The sequence below is a fragment of the Nomascus leucogenys genome, chromosome 16, assembly GCF_006542625.1.
Source record: "Nomascus leucogenys isolate Asia chromosome 16, Asia_NLE_v1, whole genome shotgun sequence".
Classification (NCBI taxonomy): Eukaryota; Metazoa; Chordata; class Mammalia; order Primates; family Hylobatidae; genus Nomascus; species Nomascus leucogenys.
This window is the reverse complement of record NC_044396.1, coordinates 92,582,722-92,610,719: the sequence shown is the minus strand read 5'-3', so window position 1 is coordinate 92,610,719 and position 27,998 is coordinate 92,582,722. Positions and strand designations below refer to the sequence as shown.

The following is a 27,998-nucleotide window of genomic DNA, read 5'->3' as shown; positions in this document are numbered from 1 at the left end:
CAGAAGATGGCCTGTGTTGCCCAGAGCTCACCTCCATACAGACCCAAGTGCACTGGACGCCGACAGCACTTGGGGACCTTCCTTGCCCGCTCGTAGACAGGAGCGACGCCGAAAGGGCGCCAGCTGTGCCCCCCAGGCCATGAACCGAGCTGAAGCCGGTGGAACTAGAAGGCCACGTGCTGCCCGTGGCTTTGCCATGGTGGCTCAAGTGGCCCTATTGGTGACTGGGGCAGGGAGACCTTGCTGGGCGCGCTTTGGTCCCTGTGCGTGCTGCTGCTTCGCGAAGTATGCAGTTTGCCAGATGCTAAAATGCTTGCCTCACTGTAAGCACGGTCACTTTAGGTGTGGATGGATTCTCAGTGCTGAGACGCTCACTCATCACACCTTAACTTCGCTGTTGGCCCTGGAAGCTTTTTTGGGGGGCGGTCCCTGTTCTGTGCAGCTCCCCTGAGGAGTGTAGAGCATTCTCCTGGAATGTTCTGAAACATTTGAGGGTGACCCTGTGGACACAGCCTGGCCATTCCAGGACTGGCAGGTGAACGCAGGATCTGGGTCGGGGATGCGCATGGTAGAGTCGGCAGGAACTCTGGTTGGACTCCCCCGGGGAAGCTTTGCAAAGGATGTGCCATTGGAAGGAGCCAGGCCGGGGGTGAGGCCCGTTCATGGTGTGTGATTGAGGAGAGGGCTTGGGGGCAGCATCAAAACAGGACTCGCCAGTGAGCCAGGTGTAAAGCACCCCCTGGATATGAGGGACGAAAGAAAGACGAGGGCTGAGCAGGGTCAGGGGCTGGGGCTGGGGAGGGCGAGTTGCCTGGTGGTCAGCACAGGCCCACCAGGAAGGAGTGGGACTGAGCCGGGGACGGTGGCTCACGCCTGGAATCCCAGCACTTTGGGAGGCCGAGGCAGGCAGATCACCTGAGGTCAGGAGTTTGAGGCCAGCCTGGCTAACGTGGTGAAAACCGGTCTCTACTAAAAATACAAAAATTAGCCGGGCGTGGTGGCGGGCGCCTGTAATCCCAGCCACTCGGGAGGCGGAGGTTGGAGCGAGCTGAGATCGCGCCACTGCACTCCAGCAAAGGAGGGATGTAGCCAGGGCCCAGGTGCGGGCTGAGGGCAGGGAGATCAATACCCGGGATGTGCAGCAGGGACTGAGCAGAGGAGGGACACCAGCTGACTTAGTCTTTAAAAGGATCCCTGTGGCCACTGTGTTAGAAACAGACCAAGAGGGTGGGGGGAAGCAGGGAGGCCTTCCTGGAGGAGGCTGCTGGCATGGTCCCAGTGGAGCGCATGCACCCGGGCAAGGGGACCATTGGAAGGAGCGGGAGAGGGGTGTGTCCCATGCACCGTCCCCCGCCTCCAGCATGGTCTGTCTGTGGTTCTCTTTGAGCCTCGTCCCATTTCCCGTTTCTCGTTGCAGACCCCAGTGGCATCGTCTTGTTGACAGATGTTTCAGAAGATGTCACCGCACGACAAGGGCGTGTGTCTGTCTTCCTCTCTGCTCCTTATATGCCCCCTATAGTGTCCGGCATCTGAAGACCAACGCTTCCTCCCAGCCGGGGAGCACATGGTGCCAGAGTTGCCCGTTGCTCACTGGTGTGGATGTTCACAGTTGGCCTCGGAATGTGAGGACCAGAGCCGCCTCCTGAGCCCCCAGCCTTGCTGTTAGTTGGGGACACTGGCTGCTCGGTGCTGCGGTCTCCCGCAGCTGCATCTCCTGGGTGTAGCCCGGCATGCCCTCTGTTCTGAGTGTCTTTCTTGCAGATTGGTGGTCGGAGCTGGAGCGGTAGTTTGGATGCAGGCTGTCCAAGTTTGGGTTTGTTCTGCCGCTGCCCATCCCCGTCCAGGGTGAGGTGGTCACCTGCCACACACGCCGGCTCTGTGCCCTGAGGTGCGTGCAGTGTGGATGTTCTGGCTCCACTTCTACAAATGGGGACTCACCCTGCTTGGCCGGTTGGGGTGTGATTGAAGGCAGGTGGCGAGGCTGGCCCAAGTGGGCTGCCTCCCAGAGTGAGGCAGGGCTCCAGAGGGGGGCAGAGCCGGGTGACCCAGTCGAGACCTGCTGGGTGGGGGCTCTTCGGAGCTGGCCTGAGGACAGTGGGTGCCACCCATGCAAGCCAGTGTGAGTGTCTGTTATGGACAAGCTTGGTTCCAGAAACCCAGGAGGGGACAGTCCATCGCGCTCACCCTGCATCTTCCTGGCTCCCCGTGCATCTCGCCCTATGGTGGGCTCTCCTGTCCACCTGTCTCCATCACCCACTGTGACCTCCTTGCCCCGGGATCGTCTTGGTTCCCTTGTGTCTACTTTGCAGTGTTCGCCATGTGTCTTCTTTAACTCACTAAAGGCTTAGTGCCTTTAGTCATTTCTTTGTTTAAGAGTTAAATCTGCATGTTGAAACTCGCTTGCCCTTTTGAAAAGTTCTGCAGCCATCCCGCCCTGGGGCCTCTTCTTCTTGTGGTTTGTGGCTCCATAGCAAGTGGCCTCCCAGGGCTGTGTTTGGGATGGGAGGTGGCTTCTGTGACCTGGCAGGGGTGATGATGATGGCCATTATGGAGGGAGGGGCCATGGGGCCGCATCCCGTAAGCACTGATGGAGACAGGTAACAGGTGTGCATGGGAGGGAAGCATGGTCACATCAGAGGGCACGCAGCAAGACGGCACCCTCCGTTCCCACCAGCCCTGCCCTTCTGGGTGTTGCTAGGTCTAGATGTGACCCGTGTCCATCCGGGGACCTGACTGTTGACTGGCTGCTGGAGGCTGACTGCCTCCCTGTGTGCCCTCAGGAGACAGGCCAAGGCTGGAGTGCCAGGGGGACATGTGGCAGTGACATCAAATGAACCATTGTAAGATGAACAATTCAATGGCATGTAGTGCATTCACAGTGTGGTGCAGCCATCATCACTGTCTACGTCTAAACTGTTTCATCCCCCCAAGAGGAGACCCCATTCGCTCCCACCCAGCCCCTGGGAACCACCCATCTGCATTCGGTCTCACTGGATTGACCTATTCTGAGTATGTTCTATGGATGAAGCCACACAGCCAGTGAACTCTTATGTCTCCTTCTTTCACTCGGCATGTCTTCAAGGCTCACACGGCAGCATCAGTGTTTCATTTCTTTTTGTCATCAAGTATCCAAGTGTATGGATCTATCCCACTTCATCTATGATTTGTGTAAATAGTGCTGTTGTGAGCGTTTGTATACAAGTTTTCATGTGGACGTGTGTGTTAATTTGTCATGGGCTGGGTGAGATGGTCACTCTGTGTTTAACTTTTTGAGGACCCGCTTAGCTGTTGTACAGTGGCTGCACCATTTCCATTCCCGCTGGCAGTTGACGAAGGGTTCAGTTTCCTCCACGTCCTCATCAACACTTGTTACTATCATCTGAACCTTTTAGAAAGTGAACCATACGAAACCATTTCTAGCAGATTAGTTACCAGGGTGGAAAAAAATGTTAGATTTAAGATGTTTTACCCAGATCACCTAATGGATATTGGATGTGTTCATTTCTTCATGCCAGAGTGTACAGCATATTTGGAACCTGGATGACTAAATGAACATAATAAAGGTAAACATCATTGAACAAGGCCGAAAAGGGAGTCCAGTACCCAGACTCCATCCTAGATGCCTCATATGTCAAAGAAGCTTGTTCTTTGAGTCAGTGTTGAGTGACAGCTATGTGTTGGGGTCATGCCCGCGACTGGGGACAGTGGTGAATGGGCACAGTCTTGGCTTCTGCCCTGTGAGCTCACGGTCTGAGTCATGAACACAGACGTGAGTCTGTGAGCAGTCACTCACAAATCCATGGAAAGCGGCAGGTGTCTCCAGTGCAAGCAAGTGCTTGGTCCAGTAGGAGGGCAGGAAAGTGGCCCGGAGCATGGGATGTTGGGGACTGCTGTGGCCGGAGGCTGCCAGGGCACAGCCATCATCATCCAGCCCAAGGAGGGGCAAGTATGGGAGACAGGCGGGCCCACCGGCTGCAGGGTGGAAAACGGTTGGCAGGCGGCTTGGAGATCATCAGAAATGGCACCTGTGAGGGCATCTGTGGGTGGAGAGATGGAGCAAATGTGGCGTGAGAGAGAGGCTGGTGCCCAGAGAACTTCTGCTCGTTTGGCATGGATGGGCACAATTCAGGAGGTAGGGAGATCGCTTGAGCCCAGGGGGTCCAGGCTGCAGTGAGCTATGATCGCGCTACTGCACTCCAGCCTGGGTGATGGAGTGGGACCCTCTTTTTTGAAAAGAAAAGGGGCCGGGCGCGGTGGCTCACGCTTGTAATCCCAGCACTTTGGGAGGCCGAGGCGGGCGGATCACGAGGTCAGGAGATCGAGACCACGGTGAAACCTCGTCTCTACTAAAAATACAAAAAATTAGCCGGGCGTGGTGGCGGGCGCCTGTAGTCCCAGCTACTCGGAGAGGCTGAAGCAGGAGAATGGCGTGAACCCGGGAGGCGGAGCTTGCAGTGAGCCGAGATCGCGCCACTGCACTCCAGCCTGGGTGACAGAGCGAGACTCCGTCTCAAAAAAAAAAAAAAAAAGAAAAGGAGACCAGATTTATGTTGAATTTGCAAACTTTGAGAAAAAAATTTTTTTTTCTTTTTCTTGGGGACAGGGTCTTACTCTGACACCCAGGCTGGCTTGCGGTGGCACAATCTCAGCTCACTGCAGCCTCTGCCTCCCTTGCTCAAACGATCCTCCTGCCTCAGCCTCCCACAGATGCATGCCACCATGCCTGGCTAATTATTTTGTATTTTTTGTAGAGACAGGGTCTCGCCATGTTAGCCTGGGCTGGTCTCAAACTCCTGAGCTCAGAGCGATCTACCCGCCTCAGCCTCCTAAAGTGCTGGGATTACAGGCATGAGCCACCGTGCCTGGCCGAGAAGAAGTTTTAAAGGGCTTTTTATTGTGGAAAAGTTCAAATGTACATAAAAGTGGAGGAGAAAATAGAAGGAACACTCGTGGCCATCACTCAGTCTGTCCTCTCCTGCTCCACACCCTCCATTGTTTGAGTCATATCATTTCATTCATAAATATTCTCTTACCATTTTGCTTGACAGTGATTTTAGGCTTACAGAAAAGTGGTCAGAGTAGTGCAGGGCTCCTATAGTTGGCTTCCCCTGTTTCCATCATCTTGTCTGATCCTAGGGCAGGTTAGCATTGCTACAGGCCTCTTACCCGGCCTACAGCTCTTAGGCACATCTGTCCATTTGACTAATGGCCATTTTCTGGTTATTCATTGTTCACTTCCGGAGCCCCCTCCCACCCAGGCTCCCACGTGGCCGGTGCTGTTGCCTGAAGGCCCCTCTTCCTCCTGTCGTGGGACCCCTTCAGGTAGCCCCACATCTTTTCAGCGTGCCCCTTCACATTCTGACTGTTCCTCTTCTGGAACTGCAAGGTGCTCCAGGCTCCTTGTATTTTTCCTGCACCAGCCCATTTCATCCCTGAGCTCCTGTTCTTTTATTGGAGGATGGTGCTAGAAACAGGTCTGGACGCAGGCAGGAGACACACGGGTCCACACTAGCATGCGTGTGTACACACATCTACGTGTGCTTATCCCCTGCGTTCATGTTAAAAACCATGGGATCATACTGGTGTTTCCAATTCACATCCACCCCAGCAGGGCTTCTCGCCTCCCCCACTGCTTATAATATTAGCAGGTGTTGAGAAGCCTGGCCTCACTGTCCACAGTGTGTTTGCTTATTCGTTGAAACCTAGTGTGCCCGTAGGTTCGTGGAGAATTGCCGGCCCGCACCCCTGCGAGACACAGACTTTCTGACCAGAGCCCTCATATGTGTGTGGCTCTTTTTGTCTTTGGCCTTACAGTGCAGTCCGAAGGCTGCTTTCCAGAGTTGCCTGGGGGTAGGTCCCTCCTCTTCTGTGCTCTGCAGCGCAGTGAGCACGCGGCGGCCTTAGCCTCAGGCCTCCCGCGGCTGCCTTAAGCCTCTGGCCTGCCCGGTCCCTGGCGCCAGGTCTGTTTTCCCTCGTCCCTTCTCTCTGACCCCGCTTTGGTCTGAGCCATGCCTCTGGGCCCCAGCATTGCTGGGCCGCGTTGTCGTTTTATTTCTCTTGTGTCGCGTCTAGTGTGAGACATTCAGTGGATCGCTTACGGATGGTCATTAGTGGTCCAGAGTGGAAAGTGAGGTTGTTGTTCGTGTTGTACTTACAGCTCCTGTTAGGGAGTAGTTCCTGGTGTTGCCGGTGACTATTAGAGTTGCTACCGAGCCTGCGCCACAGCCCATCCCTAGCGACTTGGCGACAGTGGCTGCCAGGTGCGGGTGGCTGTGTCTTGTATACTCTGTGTGTGGGCAGCCCAGGGCCAGGGGCCCGCCCCCTCCTTCCATGGCAGCCTCTCTGCATCACAGAGATAAGGCCGCGGCCGCCACCAGGATAAGGAGCCAGCGGCTACTCTCGGAGGAGCCGCCCTGACCCCTCCCAGTCATGCTGCCGTGGGGTTTCCACGCAGAATTTTCCTCGGGCAGAGTTGCTTTTTGATTCTAGTTTTTTTTAAAACTGTTCTTTCCATCATGATAAAAAGAAAGACATGCTCATTTCAAATAATTTAGAAGATGTGGAAGTAAAAAGAAAAAAAATCACCTGTAATATTACTCACAAGAAATATGTTTTGTTTTGTTTTCTTTTTTTTTTGAGACAAGGTCTCACTCACCCAGGCTGGAGTGGCACAATCACAGCTAACTGTAGCCTCAACTTCCTGAACTCGTGTTTCTCCTGCCTTGGCCTCCCAAAGTGCTGAGATTATAGGTGTGAGCCATTGCTCTTGGCCAACATTTTTTTTTTTTCCTGAGACGGAGTCTCACTCTGTCGCCCAGGCTGGAGTGCAGTGGCACAATCTCGGCTCACTGCAACCTCCGCCGCCCAGGTTCAAGCGATTCTCCTGCCTTAGCCTCCCAAGTAGCTGGGATTACAGGCGCCCACTACTGTGCCTGGCTAATTTTTTATTTTTAGTAGAGACGGGGTTTCACTATGTTGACCAGGCTGGTCTCGAACTCCTGACCTCGTGATCTGCCCGTCTAGGCCTCCCAAAGTGCTGGGATTACAGATGTGAGCCACCACGCCCAGCCCACCTTTTTTTTTTTTTTTTTTTTTTGGAGACGGTCTGACTCTGTCGCCCAGGCTGGAGTGCAGTGGTGCGATCACGGCTTACAGCCGCGTCAGCCTCCCAGGCACAAGCAGTCCTCCCACCTCTTGAGTAGTTGGGACTACAGGTGTCTGCCACCACACCTGGCTTTTTTATTTTTTAGTAGAGACAAGGTCTCACTATGTTGCCCAGGCTGCACTCAAACACCTGGGCTCAAGCAGTCCTGCCACCTCAGCCTCCTAAAGTGCTGGGGCCACAGGCCTGAGCCACCATGCCCAACATCCAACAATTTTTAAAGTGAAAGGATGATGGCAGCACACAGATCAGAGGGTGGGCTCCTGTGGGACAGGGTCATGCCCATGGGCGGCTGTGCTCGGTTCTTGATTATCCTCCACGTACCAGCTGCGTGATCGACGTTGGTGTCATCAAAACTCTTCATTTGGGCATAAGAGTGGTGTTTCTCGGCCAGGCGCGGTGGCTCACGTCTGGAATCCCAGCACTTTGGGAGGCTGAGGCAGGTGGATCACTTGAGGTCAGGAGTTCAAGACCAGCCTGGCCAACATGGTGAAACCCCATCTCTACTAAAAATACAAAAAATTAGCTGGGCATGGTGGCAGTTGCCTGTAGTCCCAGCTACTCAGGAAGCTGAGGCAGGAGGATCACTTCAACCCTGGAGGTGGAGGTTGAGGTGAGCCGAGATCTGCACCCCAGCCTGGGTGACAGAGCGAGACTCCATCTCAAAAAGAAAAAAAAAAAAGAGTGGTGCTTCTCTCACAGGATCCCTGAGATTGAACAGGTCAGTGCGCCCGAGAGCCTGGTGTACAGCAAGCGCTCGCGTTAGCTGCCAGTTGTGTTGTTGTTTCTCTTCCATATGTGCCTAGAACACCCTCTTTTTCAGAGTGCTTCCTTACAGTGTCTGACAAGGTGTTTGGGGATGAGGGCGTCCACTCTCTCACTGCCAGAGGCTGGACCTGCTCCTGCTGCATCCTCGCCTCCAGCTCGCAGAGAGCAGAGCTGCAGGAAGCATTTGGTGGAGGGCGCGCGGGGGTGGAGAGCAGGGCTGGGGATGGACAGGCTGCCTGGTGAAAACACGCAGGGCTCCGCTGGACGCAGTCAGTGCTGACGTGTGTCTCTTTCCTGAGGGCCGCTTACAGGTGTTCCTTGTAAATCCACTTGTGCTCAGCCCCTGCTGGGTGGAGGCTGTACCCCAAGGCTGAGCGAGGTGGGGGCAGTGAGCTGTCTCCCCCCGAGGCTCTCCTGTTCTGTGAGCCTGGTATCGGGTAGTTCTAGGGGCTCTGGCACCGAGGCCCTGGACTCCCACCCAGGCCCTGCCCACTGCTGCTGCCCCTGTGCCGGCTCCTCCTCTGTAAAATGGGGATAATAATAGTGACTGCCGTCATTGTTAATTATTATAAGTAATGCCCATGTGCTAATATGAAATTATGTATCATAACCATCAGAATATGACCATAATGCATTATATTTTATTATAATGTAGTTATTACAATTGTTGATTATAATTCATTGCAATTATTATCAATAAGTGATTATGTTAATTACATAATAGTTACTATAGTTAATAATTGTTGTTGTTGTCATAATTAGTAATAGGAATTACACTGTGGGAGTGAAGTGAATTAATGCATGGCAAGTCTTCCTTGTGCATAGGAAGCTGTTGGTGCCTGCGGCTCGCTGTTGCGATAATGGCTGTGTAAGTGGGTGGCAGGGCTGTCATCAGTCTTTTGAGGAGTGAGTCTGTCCTGTAGGAATCTCAAAATGATGCTTCAGTAAGTTTGTGCCGGTGCTGCCTGGATAAAGCAGGGTACAGATGGGACGGCGGCTGGGGTTCCCTGAGGAGTCTCGTCTGGCACGGACTATGGGGTGTGAGAGCCTCATGGGCTTGGTTACAAGGGTGCTTGTACAGGAATGTGGAAGACTCAGTGCAAACCTTGTCTTGTTCTGAGGAAGGCACGTGCTCTGAGGGTGAGCCTCTTGGCTTAACGCTCGCCGATGACAGGGTACGCGTTGATTCAGATGAATGATAGCAGAAAGCATGTTTCTTACAACATGCCCTTGGAATGGGAACAGGTATCTTTTGTTCTTTTAAGTGACTTTGCAGGTATTTGGTCCCATTGTTTGCTTGGATATTGTCAAAGTTTGTTTTCTAAACAAAGCCCCAGAGAGACAGAGCAAACACATGAGTACTCCAACTCAATAGTGTTTAATTCAGAACAGACCGTGGGCAGGATCTGCGGTGAAGCCGCATAGGGAGCTGCCACAGGCATGAGCAAGCAAGAGGGTGGTCTGGTTCCGAAAAGCAAAACCACCTCGAGCATGGTAAAAGTTTCATTTAACTGTGGCTGTCCCTTAAACATCGGCTGTAGTGGACAGAAGCCACCATTTCCTACCTGATGTCAGCCACTTCTATTCTGTCCCTAAAGTGTCAGCTCCTGGCCAGGCAGTGGGGCAGGCCCCACTTCATGCTGGTTCTGTGCTTCGAACTCACGAGCCTGCCACCCTTCAGAGGGCTCTGAGCGGGCTGTGTGCCGGGCGAGAACACTGCCCGGGCCGGGGCCACTGTGGCATGAGAAGGGCCGCCTGGGGACCCGGGGCCCAGAGCACGTGGGCAAGGAGTGGGTGCTGACTATGTCTGCTCTGGGCCGTCGGCGCTGAGTCTTGCAGGCCTGGCCAGGGGGCTGTCTCCATTATTTCACTCCATTTTTATTTTATTTTGGTTTGCTTTGTTTATAATATTTTATTTTGAGACAGGATCTCACTCTGTTGACTGGGCTGGAGTGGAGTGGCACGATCTCAGCTCACTGCAGCCTTGACTTCCTGGGCACAAGGGATCCTCCCACCTCGGCCTCCCAAAGTGCCGGGATTACAGACATGAGTCACTGCGCCAGCCTGCTTTTGTTTATTTCAAAAGTGGAATGTTTTAAATGCTTTGTTTGGCAAATCACGACTCATGAAACAGTTAGTGGAATTGTGCTGTGGATAACGAATATGTGAATGGCGAATGGCGGTGTCGGCAGGGAGTGGCCCCAGGCTTGGGTGTGATGAAAAGATGGTACCAAGAGTCACACAGATGAAGTGTGAGGCTCCAGGAGTGACTTGAGCGGTTAGAATTGAGTTCTCATGACTTCAGTAATAGCAGCAGCAGCAGCAGTTACCAAGGGCACGGCGAATGCTGAGTGCCAGGCGCTTGCAAAGGGCTTTAGGTGGTCATGACTCTGTGGGTCCTGCTATCCTCCCGTTTTGGAAGTGAGGAGACTGGGGCACAGAGGGGTTCAGGTCACGCAGCAGAAAGTACTGGATCCTGGATTCGGACCTGGCGGTGCCTCCAGGTTCTAGAACCTTGACTCGTGTGGCTCATGGTCTGGTTGTTGGACCCCAGGCCCTGGAGGACGCCTTAGTAGAGTGTGGGCTGTGTTGTCACTGCAACAGGTTGCTGAAGACATGAGGAGAGTAGCATTCCATTGCTATAATTATGCAAACATGCAAGACTTTTAGGGGACCTCTCTGAAGTAGAGCAAACTTCATTAGGAAATAAAAGGAAAAGATTGGCTCAGAATTTAGTGGGTTTGGATTTCCCAGTGTTTTCATTAAAGAATTGGTTGAATGTGTTTTTCTTAGGACACTGTTTTGAATAAATGAATATTGACTTGAGTCCTGCCTTTGCTTTTGTTTTGTTTTGAGACGGAGTCTCACTCTGTCTCCTAGGCTGGAATGCAGTGGCACGATCTCGGCTCACTGCAACCTCTGCCTCCCTGGTTCAAGCGATTCTCCTGCTTCAGCCTCCCAATTAGCTGGGACTGCAGACGCTCGACACCACACCTGGATAACTTTTATATTTTTAGTAGAGATGGGGTTTCGCTGTTGGCCAGGCTGGTCTCAAACTCCTGACCTCAGGTGATCTGACCGCCTCGGCCTCCGAAAGTGCTGGGATTACAGGCGTGAGCTGCTACGCCCGGCCCCTTTGCTTTTGTTTTTACACACCGTGAGTTTCAGAGTCTGTTTCTGTCTGGTTCCCTCTGTTGCACCCTGTGAGGCTGGCTCTGCAGGGTACAGAGCACTGAGGGGATTTCCAGCCCCCCACCCCTGGGGCTGATATTTGGGGCATTTTCTGAAGCTACTCCTACGGCTTCCTGATGTCTGAGGTCATTTCCACATGCTTCTATGGAGCATGATGACAATTGGGTAGGAAAGTGAAAGACCTTTGTAAGTTCCTCTCTGTCTGCCTACGGGGATCCCTGTCTTTTACATCACAATAGAAGAGGCTGCTCTTAGGGCCGGGGCCTGGGAACGCAGTTGAAGGTGGATGTTTCCGTTTCAAAGCCGTTTGGGGTGCCCTACGGCCCTCTGCTTCTGTTGGTCACCTTGGTGTGGACATTGATCTTTGCCCTTTAGGCCCTGGCGCTGCAGCCATCAGTGCATTGAAGTCTGGTCCCGTCATGTGCCCAGATTTTGCTGGGCTTGTGTGCAGTGCTGGGTTAGACCTGGGGATAGGAGGACACTGGACTTCAGGGCAGGTTTCTTTGTGTGCTTTTTTTTTTTTGAGATGGAGTTTTGCTCTTGTCCCCCAGGCTGGTGTGCAGTGGCGCGATCTCGGCTCACTGCAGCCTCCACCTCCCGGATTCAAGCAGTCTTCCTGCCTCTGCCTCCCGAGTAGCTGGGACTACTACAAGCGCACGCCACCACACCCAGTTAATTTTTGTATTTTTAGTAGAGACGGGGTTTCACCATGTTGGCCAGGATGGTCTTGAACTGCTGACCTGAGAGATGATCCGCCCACCTTGGCCTCCCAAAGTGCTGGGATTACAGGCGTGAGCCACCACGTCTGGCCTTTTTTTTTTTTTTTTCGAGACAGGGTCTTGCTCTGTTGCCCAGGCTGGAGTGCAGTGGGGATGATCATGGTTCACTGCAGTTTCAACCTCCTGGGCTCAAGCGATCCTCCCACTTCAGCCTCCCGAGTAGCTGGGATCACAGGCATGCACCACCACGTCTGGCTACTTTAAAAATTTTTGTTGTGGAGACAAGGTCTCTCTGTGTTGCCCAGGCTGGTCTCAAGCCCCAGGGGTCAAGTGACCTTCCTGCCTCGGCCTCCCTAAGTGCTGGGATTATAGGTATGAGCCACCATGCCTGGCCAGCTGTTCTTTATAGTCTGATAGAAACCAGACCCGAATTTCTGCAGTGGTCTTGTGGATAGAGTTCCATTTGTTGCTGATTCTGCCAGTATTACCGTTATTCCTGAAGAAACCTCAGGCAGGGCTGCTGTGTTTTTAAGGAAATACTCTAGATGACAATCCACTCCTGGAAAGGGACATTCAGACGGCAGCTCTTCAGCTGTTTTCGGTCAGGACCTCTTTACATTCTTAAGTTATTGAGAACTCCAAAGACCATTTGTTTATGTGGGTTATATCTGTTGTATTACAAATTAAAACAGGAGTTTAAAAAACATTTGATACAACAAAATGTCATTTTATTATTTTAAATATGTATTCATAGAAATGTTTTTATGAAAGATTATTTCTTCTAAAACAACAAACTATAATGAGAAGAGTGGCGTAGTTTTACATTTTTCCTAAATCTCCTTAAGGTCTGCCTTAATAGAAAGCATCAGCTGGCTTCTGGATTCTGTCCACAGGGATATGTTGAGGTTTTTTTTGTTTTTTGTCGCTGTTGTTTTTTGAGACGGAGTCTTGCTCTGTCGCCCAGGCTGGAGTGCAGTGATGCGATCTCGGCTCACTGCAAGCTCCGCCTCCCGGGTTCACGCCATACTCCTGCCTCAGCCTCCTGAGTAGCTGGGACTATAGGCGTCCACCACCATGCCTGGCTAATTTTTTTGTATTTTTAGTAGGGACGGGGTTTCACCGTGTTAGCCAGGATGGTCTCGATCTCCTGGCCTCGTGATCTGCCCACCTCGGCCTCCCAAAGTGCTGGGATTAAAGGCGCGAGCCACCGTGCCTGGCCAGGGATATGTTGTTTTGGTTGAAGTGTAAAAAAAAAATCTGGCCTCATGCAGCTATGTAGCTGGAAGGGAGGATTATTTTCGTAGCCTTTTCAGATAATTATGGGTATTTGTTGCTACTACACCAAAACTCGAAAAACAGTAGTTTCATTTTTTATTTTTTTTGAGACCGAGTTTTTTGGCTCTTGTTGCCCAGGCTGCAGTGCAGTGGCACAATCTCGGCTCACTGCAACCTCTGCCTCCTGGGTTCAAGCGATTCTCCTGCCTCAACCTCCGAGTAGCTGGGATTACAGCCACCACACCCGGCTAATTTTATATTTTTAGCAGAGATGGGGTTTTACCATGTTGGCCAAGCTGGTCTCAAACTCCTCGTGTGATCCACCCACCTCAGCCTCCCAAAGTGCTGAGATTACAGGCGCGAGCCATCACACCCAGCCAGAAAAAGCAGTAGTTTCTCGAAAGTCAGCTGCAGCGTAGAATCTGCAGCTGTAGAATTGCAGCCCGAATGGATCCTGTCTTCCATGTGTTTTGTCCATCATGCAACAGGCGTTTGGAACACACTAGCTCACGGAGTTACATGGGCCTTCCAGCAGTGACACATTTAATCGCACAGATCATCAAAACATCCCATTCACAAACACCTTTGAACTAACCAGCAGTCTTTTTTTTTTTTTTTTTTTTTTTTTTTTGAGACAGAGTCTCGCTCTTGGCCAGGCTGGAGTGCAGTGGCACGATCTCGGCTCACTGCAACCTCCGCCTCTCAGGTTCAAGCGATTCTCCTGCCTCAGCCTCCCGAGTAGCTGGGACGACAGGCACATGCCACCGCTCCCGGCTAATTTTTTGTGTTTTTAGTAGAGACGGGGTTTCACCGTGTCAGCCAAGATGGTCTCCATCTCCTGACCTCGTGATCCGCCCACCTCGGCCTCCCGAAGTGCTGGGATTACAGGCGTGAGCCACCGCACCTGGCCGAACTCACCAGAAGTTTTTTAAGTATTTGGAAGCTTGAAGCTCATGGTGGTGAATGTAAGTTTTCCACAATTCTAATTTTTATGTTAAAGCTTGAATTTTACAATTGCAACAGACACCGTCAGCCATTTTCTTTGAAGTGCAGGTCACTAGGTCTGCTTGGAGAAGACATCTGCCCAGCACCCTACTCCAGGTCACAGCTCGAAAGGCCACACTCAAGTGCCTCTCCTTGGGGTAGCCTCACACTTAGGGGTATGTGGGTACATGCACCTCCCAGTTCCTCATACAGAACATTCAAAAGGCTTAAGAGACCAGGCACGGCCAGGCACAGTGGCTCATGCCTGTAATTCCAGCACTTTGGGAGGCCAAGGCAGGCAGATCACCTGAGGTCAGGAGTTCGAGACCAGCCTGGCCAACATGGTGAAACTCCGACTCTACTAAAAATACAAAAATTAGCCCGGTGTGGTGGTGGGCGCCTGTAATCCCAGCTACTTGGGAGGCTGAGGGAGGAGAATCACTTCAACCTGGGAGGCAGAGGTTGCAGTGAATTGAGATCGTGCCACTGTACTCCAGCCTGGGCAACAGAGCGAGCCTCCATATCAATAAAAAAAGAAAAAAAAGGCTTAAGAGTCAATGTGGAATAAACTTGATGCTTTTTGCTGCTTTCTCCAGGACGTTTTAAGGTAGGCCGGTTTCGTCCCTGTACTGTGCACGTGCTGTGGTGGTGAGTCCGGTGTCTGAGGGTACTGCCTGCCACCGCCGCCTTGCGCTGTGCAGATGCACCTGCAGTTTCACTGGAACCACCGCAGCAAATGTCAGCACAGGGAAAACACAAGCCGCTCTGGCCCTGGGGACCCCCCTGAAGCTCCCCGGACCACACTTAGAGAACCGCTAAGTCAGAAGACTCCTAACTCCTGTTGTGTTTAACTCTCGAATCATCCGCACGTGTGCATGTCTGCTTAATCCCAGAGTGTTTTGGAGAGATGTTCCACTTTAATTAAATTGTATCATGATTTACAAACATGTTTGAACAAAACCACCCAAGAAGACCATCTGATTTGGAATCTAAAATCTCATCTGCGTGGAGTGGCTGCCTGGCTGAGTCTGTGAGGGATTTGGGGGGCTGTGTGTTTTTTTCAAAGTCTTTGGATGGACTGTTGCTTTGAGCATATGGGGGGTTGGCCATGGGCAGGACAAGGGCTCCCAACTCCTCTGGTGCAGAGACAGTGGGGCCCAGGGGCCTGTCACCTTCAGGAACCAGCCTAGGCTGGGCCTGTGTTCTCTTCTGGGCTGTGGGTGTGGGAGCCGGGCTCCCTGCTCGTGGTGAAAATAGGCCGCTTTCAGGAGCAGTGTCTTCAGAGGTTTGGAATTCTCTTTGTGCTTTTTGTGGAGAAGTCTTTACGTTATTCTCTTATTAAGAAAGCCTCTAGCCAGGCATGGTGGCCCACACCTGTAATCCCAGCACTTTGGGAGGCTGAGGTGGGTGGATCACCTGAGGTCAGGAGTTGAATACCAGCCTGGTCAACATGGTGAAACCCCATCTCTACTGAAAATACAAACAATTAGCTGGGCATGGCGGTGGGCGCCTGTAATCCCAGCTACTCGGGAGGCTGAGGCAGGAGAAGCGCTTGAGCCTAGGAGGCAGAGGTTGCAGTGAGCCAAGATCACGTTCCTCCTTTTCCTGATCTCTTGTCTTTGCTATCTTTGGTTTTTGGTTTTGGGGGTTTTTGTTTTTGTTTCTTGAGATAGGATCTCGCTCTGTCACCCAGGCTGGAGTGCAGTGGCTGATCATAGCCCACTGCAGCCTCAACATCCCTGGCTCAAGCAATCCTCCTGCCTCAGCCTCTCAAGTAGCTGGGATTATGGGTATGCACCACCATACCTGGCTTTTTTTTTTTTTTTTTTTTTTGTAGAGTCAAGGTCTTGCTGTATTTCCCAGGCTGGTTTTGAATTCCCGGGCTCAAACAATCGTCCTGCCTTGGGCTCCCACCATGCTGGGGTTACAGGTGTGAGCCCCCGTGCCTGGCTGTTGTAGTCTGTCTTTTTCCGTGCCAGGATTACAGGTGTGAGGCCCCGTGCCTGGCCATTGTAGTCTGTCTTTTTCTGTGCTGGGATTACAGGTGTGAGGCCCCGTGACTGGCCATTGTAGTCTGTCTTTTTCCGTGCCGGGATTACAGGTGTGAGGCCCCGTGATTACAGGTATGAGCCCTCGTGACTGGCCGTTGTAGTCTGTCTTTTGTCTTTTTCTGGGCAGTCATTCATTTGTTTGTACAGTTGATGTCTTGAGCACCTGCTCTGTGCTGGGCCCTCTTCTAGATGCTGAAGAGAAAGTAGCAACCAAAACAGACCATTCCTGCCCTCAGAGAGCTTATGATTGGGGGGATGGGATGGGTAGACAGACTCAGGAGGAAGTGCAGGGTGTGCGGAGGTAGGGTGTTAGGGAGGCCTCATTGAGATGGCAGATTCCTGAGGGAGTGAGGCTGCAACTGTAGCAGAGGAAGAATTGATGGTGACGCTGGTGCAGGAGCAGCGGGCAGGGTGATGGGCGGACCGCCATGCCGACCTGCTGTGGCCACACTCCTACTTGCAGAGTCTCAAGGTTGCCAGCTGTTTAGATGATACAGGCTGACTCCCAAGCATGGGCTGGAGCCCGTGTGATCTCCCCAGGCCACCCGGCAGGCCCCACTGCCCGCCCACTGCACTGCCAGGTGTGATGCCCATCCTGGGTTCCCCGTTTCTGCTCATGGAAATTCCTTCTTTCCAAGATTGGCTCAAAACGGGTTTCTTATGGAACTTTGCCAGATAGCTGAGGATCCCGCAGTCCTCTCTGCAGCCGCTTAGCACTTGGCTCACGCTGGCTTTTCCTTTCCCTTCTGGTGATATACACAAGCCCGTGGCCCCCAGGGAAGAGCTGGGAGGCCCTGAGGTGGCATCCTGCCCCCCCACCCAGGCCCCTGGCACAGCTGAGCCTCCAAGAGATGCTTGCCGGATCTGCAGACATTTTTTGGGGTCCCATGGGTGTTAGGCCTGGGGAGGCAGTGACCCACCGGTGGAACTGAGGTGGTGGGTGGGGAGGGCCTGTGGCATATGTGAGAGGAGCAGGACCTCACCATGGGCCCCCTACACAGTTGCAGATTCTTGCGAGGGGTGCCCCATCACCCCACGGGGCTGATTCAGGTATCCAGACGTTACCAGGATGCTATTCTGTGACGCTTGCTGCCCTGGACCAGCTGGAAAGTAATAGATCTGGCAGGGACACCCCTCACTGCTTTCGTCTGACTCAGGACGTTTAACGGGTGCTGGATCAGTGGCCCCAAACTGCAGGTGCTTGGCCTGCGCAGCAGAGGCTGGGGAATGGCACTTCCCCATGGATTGTCCTGGCTGGTGCCTGCCCAGGTGGCACTGGGCGCAGTCCCAGGTGGCACGCGGTGCCGCCAGCCATGACCTTCCCTCAGCCTAGACCTGCTCCATCCACGGTGTCTGCTTAGGTCCCCACCCCGGTCCCTGTTTGCTTGACACCTGCCTGCTGGCTGCGGGCAGCTCAGGGCCCTGAATAGTGCTGGGAGGGGCACAGAGCCGGCGAAGCAGAGGAGCTGCAGACCTGTCTGTTGGGGTCTCCATGGACGATTGTGGAGAAAACAGTAGAGGGTGACGTGGCTGATGTCCTTGGGACTGTGGTGATTTGCACAGAGAAGGAGACCAAGGAAAGTGGCCACTGTGCTGCCAGAGCTCTGCAGATTTGCTGCCTGCCCTGGGGATGTGACAGGAGACTGGAGCATGCTGGAGGGGAGAGAGGGCAGAATGGTAATAAATGGCAGCGTAAAAAGTGCCAAGTGTAGCATCCACCTCTGACAGGTTATCTCTGCCTGTCTAATGCTAATGTCTGAAAAACAACAGCTTTGCTTTCTCCAGACAGAGCTCACAAGCCCAGATCACCACAGTGTGTTTAGGAGTAGTGGTTAAAGATCTAAAGAATCTGTGGTTGCTGAGAATTCATTCATTCAATGTGTTCTTCACCAAAGGCCACAGGGAAAGGTATCAGTTCCTCCAGGGGGAGCATAAAGGAGCTCAGTGCTGAGGAGATTCATTGATTATTGATTAGATATTCCACATGTTTGTAAAATATGTGGAACAAAATGGACTGGTTTAAAGTACATAACTCAGCTGTGTTAAGTCCATCATGATGCTGGGCGTGCATCACTCCATCTAGGTCCAGACGTTTCCATCTCCTGGAACAGAAGCCCTGTGCTCCATGAGCAGCTGCTTCCTATGGCCCCCTCCCAGCCCCTGGCAACCACTGCTCTGTGCTCCATCTCCATAGAGTGGCCTGTTCTGGATGTTGCATGTGCCTGAGGTCATACATGTTGCTTTTTGTGTCTGGCCTCTTTTGCCTAACAATGCTCTAAAGGTTCAACCATGTCAAGCAGGTGCCAGTGCCCCATTCCTTTTCATGGGTGTGTAATATTCCACTGTCGTGATAGAACACATTTTGTTTATCCATTCGTCTGTGACATTTGTTTTTTTCCATACGTGTGTATATATATACATAATTTTTCTTTAAGAGGTAAGGGCGAGACAGGGTCTCACTAGGTTGCCCAGGCTGGAGTGCAGAAGCTATTCACAGGTACAGTCATAGCACACTACAGCCTCGAATTCTTAGATTCAGACAGTCCTCCTGCCTCAGCCTCCTGAGTAGCTGGGACTTCATGTGGACACCGCTGCAACTGGCTCATTTTTAAATTATAGCATTTTTTTTTTTTTTTTTTTGAGACGGAGTTTCACTCTTGTTGCCCAGGTTGGAGTGCAATGACATGATCTCAGCTCACTGCAACCTCCGCCTCCCGGCTTCAAGCGATTCTCCTGCCTCACGCCCGGCTAATTTTGTATTTTTAGTAGAGACGGGGTTTCTCCACGTTGGTCAGGCTGGTCTCCAACTCCCGACCTCAGGTGATCCACCTACCTCAGCCTCCCAAAGTGCTGGGATTACAGGCACGAGCCACCATTCCCGGCCTTAAATTATAGAATTTTTTTATCATTATTATTATTATTTTGAGACAGTCTTGCTCTGTCACCCAGGCTGTAGCACAGTGGTGTGATCTCGGCTCACCACAACCTCCGTCTCCCAGGTTCAAGCAACTCTCCTGTCTCAGCCTCCCGAGGAGCTAGGACTACAGGCACATGCCACCACACCCGGCTAATTTTTGTATTTTTAGTAGAGATGGGGTTTTGCCATGTTGGTCAGGCTGGTCTCGAACTCCTGACCTCAGGTGATCTGCCCACCTCGGCCTCCCAAAGTGCTGGGATTACAGGCGTGAGCCACCGCGCCTAGCCAATTATAGAATTTTTAATTTGCTATGCTTCCAAGCCTTGCCAATATGATAACTTTGTAACTTTGTCGGAATGTATAGGCTCAGTTTGGCTGCTTTTTTTTCACATTGTGCTGAAAGCATCAACTTTTGGAGAATGTTTAGTGAGTCCTCAATGTTGTGGAGGGGTTCTTGGAAACTGCGTTTTTAAGCAAAACAAAGTACATCAGGTTCTTGAATAATGTTGTTTTGTTATGATGTTGATTAGGAAAAAAATGGATTTGTTAAACATCATGTCACTTAAACTTGCTGTTCCCAAGAACTGCCAACAGTGTTAAGTGAACTGCGTGCTCCTCGCTTGCTCTCGCAGTAGGTGGGGGCTCCATGCTCCTGCCTGCAAGTTCCTCCTGCACTGGGAATGGGTAGAGGCATCTCCTTGGGTCCCCTCCTTAGGCATCAGAACCTACTTGGTTTCTTGACAAATTAAAATGTCATCGATGCCCTGGAAGGATATACTTCAGTGGTATTTCTGGCATATTTAATTATGGAAAAAAATCTTACCTTTATAGTAAACCTTTCTGAGTTGCAAATATTCTACTGTGAGCGTGATTGATTTATAATTATGAAAAAGCAACTTAGTTTGCATGATTTGTTGATAGCACTGGTCATGTTGAGTATATGTGGAGCCTTGAAGGCATGGAATATTGAGCAGAGTGCGGAAAATAAAGCGGTTTTTGACACCGTGCTTCATTTTGCAGGTACTAACTGACTTGTCCATTTGCTAAGCTTCATCCCACCGGGCAGTTTTCCTGCACAACAGCTGTTACAGTCCCATTCTCACCTGGCCCCTGTGCCAGTTCGGAAGCCTTTGAGCAGGTTTGTAGCTTTCTCCTCCCTTCCTGCAGAGTGCCTTTAATTTAGCTTCATCAGCCACTTGTCATCATTCCTTTTCTCGTCCAAGTTTATAGTCAAGAGCGATGGCTGGGAACTAGAGCCACCCCTGGACCAGCGGTTGGGGGTCTTCATCAGCTGGGTCCCAGCATGGCTTCTGACCTAATGCTGGGCACCCCTGCCAGAGCTGCAGACACTCTAGAAGACAGCAGTGGTGGCCTTGCACAGCCTCAGACACACCTGGCCTGGTATCCCCGTGCGTCCTCCCTACCCCAGAGCCCTGCATCCCCGTCTATCTTCAGCCCAGGCTGGGTTAGCCCATTTCACTTTGGTCATTCCTTCATTTGCTGATATATTTTTTTAAGCTTTAGAAAATACTTTTAAGCGCAGGTGCATTGGCTCACACCTGTAATTGCAGCACTTTGGGAGGCTGACGCAGGCAGATTGCTTAAGCTCAGGAGTTCAAGACCAGCCTGGGCAACATGGTGAAACCCCGTCTCTACCAAAAATACAAAAAATTAGCCAGGCGTGGTGGTGCACACCTGTGCTCCCAGCTACTCAGGAGGCTGAGGTGGGAAGATTGCTTGAGCCTGGGAGGCGGAAGTTGCAGGCAGCCGAGATTGTACCACTGCATTCCAGCTTTGGTAACAGAGCAGGACCCCACCTCAAAAAGAAGAAAAAAAAAACTTATAAATTTCAAGTATGTATGAAAGGAGAGAAAGTCTAACATATCCACCATAGCCAGTCTTATTTCCTTACCTGAATATTTTGAAGCAAATCCCACATATTGCACATTTATGCAGAGATACTTAAGTGTATATCTCTGAAAGATGAGGAGTCTTTTAAAAAACTGAATCATAGTTCTATGACCCATGATAAATGATCATTCCTTGATGGCACCAAATACAGTCACGGGTTTTCCTAGTTGTCTTGAAAATGCCTTTTTTTTTTTGAGACGGAGTCTCGCTCTGTCGCCCAGGCTGGAGTGCAGTGGCATGATCTCGGCTCACTGCAAGCTCTGCCTCCCAGGTTCACTCCATTCTCCTGTCTCAGCCTCCTGTGTAGCTGGGACTATAGGCACCCACCACCACGCCTGGCTAATTTTTTTGTATTTTTAGTAGAGCTGGGGTTTCACCGTGTTGGCCGGTATGGTCTCGATCTCCTGACCTCATGATCCACCCGTCTCAGCCTCACAAAGTGCTGGGATTACAGGCATGAGCCACCACACCCGGCCTAATTTTTGTATTTTTAGTAGAGATGTTTCACCATGTTGGCCAGGCTGGTCTTGAACTCCTGACCTCGTGATCCGCCCACCTTGGCCTCCCAAAGTGCTGGGATTACAGGCGTGGGCCACTGTGCCCGGCCAAAAATGCCTTTTTATTGTTGCTTTGTTTGAATCGGTATTTGTACACATAATTAGCTGTTAATTTCAACATACCTAAGCGTTTTTGCTTACGTAATTTTCAAGTTCTTGAACATGAACTCCCAGCTGGATGAAAGGTGCCACTGAGCAGAGACCAGCGTGGTGCTTCTAACTTTCCGACAGTACACAGCACGCTGCGCTCATTCTGATGAGTTTGAGAATATAACTGCTCCATTGCGTTGTTTCCCTGGTGCACCTCAAGGTCTTGTGGCCTACAGCAGCATTTCCTACTGTGTCAGCCTCCAGGGCTGCTGGGGCTGCATGACCCAGAGGGACATCTAGTCAGAGACCAACTTAGCCTCTCGGCCACCTTGGCTGGGGCCTTTCATGGGCCTGGATGATGGGCCCACTCCATGCAGCTCCTTCACCCTGAGGGAGGGGCAGCTCATCCCTGGGAGGCAGGAGTCCCAGCAGAGGGCACAGCAGAAGCAGCTGGCACCTTTGCAAGCCCTGAGGGATGTGGAACAGTCACGCCTGTGCCATTTGCCAGGCAAGGCACATGGCTGATGTGCAGTCTGTGGAAGGGGCCGCACAGTTGCAGGGCGAAGGGTGAGGACACAAGGAGGCCCCCAGCCCAGCCCAGCCCAGCCCACCACAGCAGCATGGGGCTGGAGCAAGCCCCTCTTGAGGGAGTCTGTTAAATCTGGCCCCAGTGGAGCGCAGAGAACAGCTGCAGTGCGGATGAGCCTCAAGGACAGCAGGTCACATGAGGGGGACCAGGCAGAGGGCCACATGCACGGCTCCACCTCTGGAAATGTCCAGAACAGGCGGAGCCATTGAGACAGAATGCAGGTGCGTGTGCCAAGGCCTGGGCTTTGGAGGAAACGGGGTGTGACTGCTTAGTGGGCACGTGGCTTCTTTTGGGGGTGACGAAGGTGCCCAGGAATTGAGTGGTTGTGTTGGTTACACAATAACGTGGATGTGCTAAAGGCCACCTCAGTGTACACTGGAAAATGACTAAGGTGGTAAATTTATCTGAATTTTAACAAGGAGAAAAAAACCTGGCCCTAGATCCCTCCTCCCATGCACATTTATCATCCCAGATCCGCAAACACAGCCCGGTGTGGAGCTTGAAGGCACCACGCACTCCACTTTGAGGTGTGTGTTTTTGGCTGACAGACTTTCCGATGAGATCTGGGGTTCCACCGTCTGCTGAGCCGGGTCCACAGGGCCAGATTAGACCCCATCTTTAATCTCCGCCACGCCGCCGTGGGGGCCTGAGTCAACCCGCACCATCTGAGGCCCCCACCAGTTCTGGGCTGGTCTCTGAAGTTGGGGCCAGCAGCAGGCCTGCCTTTCAGATAGCAAATAATAGAAGGAAATCCATAATTATGTCATATAAAAGATGCGGCCAGAACACTGCACATGGCACGGCCTGTGATCCAAAATGCATGCAGGCGTCGTGGTTAACTTTTCTTCAGTCCTCTGAGGAAGTAGAACACCGTTTCGATTTGTTTTAAATTGTGAGCTCGTCTCTCTTCAGGAAGGAATTGATCAAAGAAGCAAACACTCCTGGATGTTTTGTCTGCTTGATTTTCAGCAATTTACTCCTAATTAATTATTCTGACTAGGAAAAAAATGGTACCTCTCCGGGATGCCAGTGTTTAGAATTGACATTTCAAATAGCTGGTTGGACAAATTGGGGAAATTTTCTGATTTCTGTCATTTGTTAAATTTGCTTTTAAGTATCCCTCAGGGAGCTGTATTCATTCCAAGTGCGGGGAATTAAAGTTGAATCTCCATGCAATTGAATTAGCCTGAGCCACAGGGATGGGCTGCAGAAACCTGCCGAAGCTTACAGGGAGATTTTACTTAAAGCTAAAGCTTATTTCACGGAGTCTGTTCTGACGGTTTTCTAACGCCACCATGATGTACAGTTTACTGTTTCACATGTGCTCTGTTTTATTAACATTGGAACATTACTTCTTTTCACAATGTACGGTGATCGTAATTTAAGATAAATGTGGGAGTAGTCTTATACCTAAGGAAATGCTGAGTCGAAATGCTGGATTTCTAAATATATCACTGGGGAGAGGACAGTTTTTTCCCTTTATAATGACAGTGTTGCCAACATGACCTTATAGCTATGTAGGCTGGGGATATTTTGACATGTAGTAGGAAAATGTCACAGAAGAGATAACATCAATAGAGGCTAAATTTTCCCTTTATGATATTTATTTTTAACATCTATTCTACTCTGTTGAAAAACAAGGACCCTCATGTGTTCATGTGGAAAACATAGTGACTAGGGAGGGAGGGATGTGATCATTGTGATGGATGAAGTTCTTGAAACAAATAGATGCAAACGCAGTGGCTCTTGCAGGAATCCAAGCCCTGTAGAAGCTTATTTTTCCTTCATGTAAATTTCCAGGGCTGTGTGGGCTTAGCTGCTCTGCTCCATGCAGCTATTCAGGGATTCAGGCTGCAGGGCATCTTCAACCCAAAGGGGAAAGACGGTGGAGGAGGAGGCTGTGAGGTTTCTGTGTGCTGGCCCGCCGCTGACCTGCCTATCACGTAAACCCACCAAAGCAGGGTGCCTTACCTAGGGGTAGAAAATATTTGGGGGGAAAAAGCAATAAAAAATATTCTAAAATTTTAAAGTACAGTATAATAACTATTTACATAGCGTTTGTTTTAGGTATTGTAAGTAATCTAGAGCTGATACAAGGTAGATGGGAGGATGTGTTCAGGTTCTAGGCAAACACGAAGAGACGACTCTAGCTGGCAGACGCATGCTCTGTTGCTCCAGAAAAAGAAGCAACCAGGCTGGGGCAGACAGCCCAGACTGCCATGGTTGGGGAGCGAAGGGAAAATCAGAACCTACCTGGAGACCATTCACCATATGGTTCACATCCATCAGCCTAGCACTTGCCAGGCATGATTCTTTTTTTTTTTTTTTTTTTTTGAGACAGAGTCTCGCTCTGTCACCCAGGCTGGAGTGCAGTGGCACAATCTCGGCTCATTGCAGGCTCCGCTTCCCGGTTCATGCCATTCTCCTGCCTCAGCCTCTCCAAGTAGCTGGGACTACAGGCGCCCGCCACCACGCCCGGCTAATTTTTTTTTATTTTTAGTAGAGACGGGGTTTCACCATGGTCTCGATCTCCTGACCTCGTGATCCGCCCGCCTCGGCCTCCCAAAGTGCTGGGATTACAAGTGTGAGCCACTGCGCCCGGCCCTTGCCAGGCATGATTCTAAGCCCTGGGATAGACCAGGGGGCAGAAACAGAGACATTTCTCTTTGGGGTGTGCCTAGTGCAGGGAGGACCGGAGAAGTAGTGTGCCAGGCGGCAAGCGTTGTTGAGGCGAGCACAGTGCGGGGGGCTGGGGCTGCTGGGGGCATGCACCGTTTTTAACAAGCCAGTCAGCAGTCTCCAAGGAGGTGACATTGAACAAAGACCTGAAGGAGGTGAGTGGGTGAGCAAACCGCAGGGATTTGAGGAAAGAGTTGACAGGAAGTGCAAGGGCCCTGGGGCAGGAGTGCGTTGGGTGCCTTGTGGCCGGAGAGCCTCGGAACCCGTGGGAACCTGGTTGTCTCCAGGTGCAGATGAGATGCCACTGGGGGACTTGAGAGTGGAGGGATGACCCAGTCACCCTTCCTGGTATCACTGGCTGCTGTGTGGACACAGGGGGTCCTGGTAGGCACTGTGAAGTGATCCAGCTGGGAGATGATGGCTCTGGCCTGCATGCAAATGGTGGAGGTGAAGTTGACAGATTGTAGACGCAATTTGAATTCTTTTTGTTTGTTTGTTTGTTTGTTTGTTTTTGAGATGGAGCCTCACTCTGTTGCCCAGGCTGGTGTGCAGTGGTGTGATCTCGGCTCACTGCAACCTCCGACTCCCCGTCAATCCTACGGGGTCTTGGTGACCCACTCACAGGGGTTTGAAGGAGGCAGAGCAGAGAGAGGGGACATAGGACGGACGTGGCACCAGCAGACATGGAGGCCTCTTTCCAGAAGGATGTAATTCTCCTCCGAATGGGAAAACAGAGTGTGTTTTGGATTTTTTTTTTTTTTTTTTTTTTTTTTTGACAGGGAGTTTCACTCTTGTTGCCCAGGCTGGAGTGCGGTGGCGCAATCTCGGCTCACTGCAACCACTGCCTTCCAGGTTCAAGCAATTCTCCTGCCTCAGCCTCCCGAGTAGCTGGGATTACAGGCATGCACCACCATGCCCAGCTAATTTTCTATTTTTAGCAGAGATGGTATTTCTCCATGTTGGTCAGACTGGTCTCGAACTCCCGACCTCAGGTGATCTGCCCGCCTCAGCCTCCCAAAGTGCTGGGATTACAGGTGTGAGCCACCGTGCCCGGCCTGTGTTTTGGATCTTTAGACCCCATGGCGCTGACTCCTCCATGCACTGCAGGAGTCTGAACAGAGGCCACAGTTAACAAGGCTGGGAAGCAGAGGCCTCGCCAAGTGCAGGAGTCATTAAAGGACGCGTCTTTCAAGTAGACTTCATACCTGTCCCACTTTTGTGCCTTACAGCATTTGTTGTTTGTAAATGACATCTTTGTAAAAAAATAACATCTTTGTAAAAAAATAACTTTTCTAATCGTTGCTCACACATACGAACGCGTTGTGGTTCAGCAAGCTGGCTGGATTCTTTCTGGCTCTCACAGTGTGCCCGCCAAGGCGTCTCATCCTCACAGAGGCCATCATGTCGTCTGCATGTGTCTTTGTGTCTATTTGCCTTTTAAATCATGAGAGGGCAGGGCACGGTGGCTCATGCCTGTAATCCCAGCACTTTGGGAGGCCGAGAGATCCAGATCACTTGAGGTCAAGGTTTCAAGACCAGCTTGGCCAACATGGTGAAACCCCCATCTCTGCGAAAAATACAAAAGTTAGTCAGGTGTGGTGGTGGGTGCCTGTAATCCCAGCTATTCTGGAGGCCAAGGCAGGAGGATCGCTTGAACCCGGAAGGCAGCGGTTGCAGTGAGCTGAGATTGCGCCACTGTACTCTAGCCTGGAAGACAGACTGAGAACCTTGTCTCGGGGAAAAACAAACAAACCAAAAAATCATGAGAGGGTCTTGATTTCCAGACAGGTGAAAAGGTGTAGATCATATAAGGGATGTCCGCACACCAGGCACCTCATTTAGAGAGATGGCTTTGAGCACCACGGATGAGTGTGTTAAATTTCTCGCTTAGGTGGTGGCCTGGACCCTATAGGTAGTGTAAATTCAAAACGCAAATCTGGGAGTGTCAGACCCGGAGCTGCAGGTTTTAGGGGGTTGGGGGCATTCACAGGCCCTCCTGCTTTTTCTTCTTTCAGCTCTGGCTGCTCTTGGGCAGGCTTCGTCTTCATCATCACAAAAGATGTGGAGCCCTTGGAATCCAACAGACTTTGTTTCAGATTCCAGCACGCGTCTTTCTGCTGTGGCCTGAGTGGTTACTTTGGCTTCCCCCGTCTCATGTATGAAACGAGCAGGTGATAATCCTGGTCACAGGATTCTGCCTTCTGGTTAAGAAACCGCAGCGGTGCCACCACATAACGGACGCTCAGCGCACATCTCTTTTAGATGCCGGCCTGTCGGTGGGATGGCAGAAGCTATTCAGATGTGGTGACGATTCTGCTCTGGGGACTGCTTCCCGAACAGGTGCATCCTGCCAGATTTTAACACTGCTGGGCTTCGTGAGTGGTGGCAAGATGAGGAGGCCGACCCTGTCCTCACTGGGCTCCAGGTCTGCCTGTGAGCTCCGGAGGGCAGGATAGAGTGGCCTCAGCGTGAGCAGCAGGATGGGAGCCTCAAGGAGGGAGAGCTGGGTTTGGAGAAAGTGGCCTCTGTTGTCACGTTTCTGTCATTGAGCAGATTGAGCAAAAGCAGAGGCAGGAAAACGCATGGGGAGGCTGGTGGTGCGAGCCCACGGTAGCCATGAGTCCTGCAAGGAGGTGTCTGGGTTTGGGCCCTGAAAACTTTGGAGAAGAGGTGGCTCTGCTGTGCAGTTGTCTTGTGCCATTTAAGGTAATTCTGCCCTGTTGGGGCAGGTGTAGCTCCAGCTTTCAGAGGAGGAAACGGGGTTGGGGGGTGGCAGGCAGAGGAAGCAGCAGGCCAGAGTCCCAGAGCAGGCGGAGAGCAGCCAGCACGCACTTTCTCCTGGTGGGGCCCAGACAGGGCTCGGCACCAGGGCTGTCGCGCAAGCGGGAGGAAGAGCTGCGGCTCCTGGGTGCGGTGCTGCCGCGCGTAGAGTAGACCGGCGGTCGTACGGCACCGTGGGCTTGTACGCACAGGGAAATGGAGGCACTCCCAGAGGAGCTGAGTGTCAGGCCTGGCACAGGTTGGAGAAGGGCTAGGCATTCTCCTGGTAAAACCGTAGGAAAGATGGTTGCGAAGCAGGAGAGATGCAGAGTCTCTCCGGGTAG

General features: G+C 51.7%; 1 protein-coding gene across 2 annotated transcripts in view; it reads left to right on the top strand.

Annotated features, from left to right (window-relative positions):
* The window catches only part of AGO2 (argonaute RISC catalytic component 2), a 119,655-nt gene that overhangs the window by 9,839 nt on the left and 81,818 nt on the right, over positions 1–27,998 (top strand). The window contains exon 1 of one of the 2 annotated variants that reach the window (XM_030794944.1): positions 19,919–20,206. The exons of the other annotated variant lie outside the window; for it this stretch is intronic. The gene's annotated coding sequence lies outside the window, so the exon portion shown is untranslated. Of the gene's footprint in view, positions 1–19,918; positions 20,207–27,998 lie in introns of those variants that run through there. 2 annotated transcript variants of the gene reach the window in all.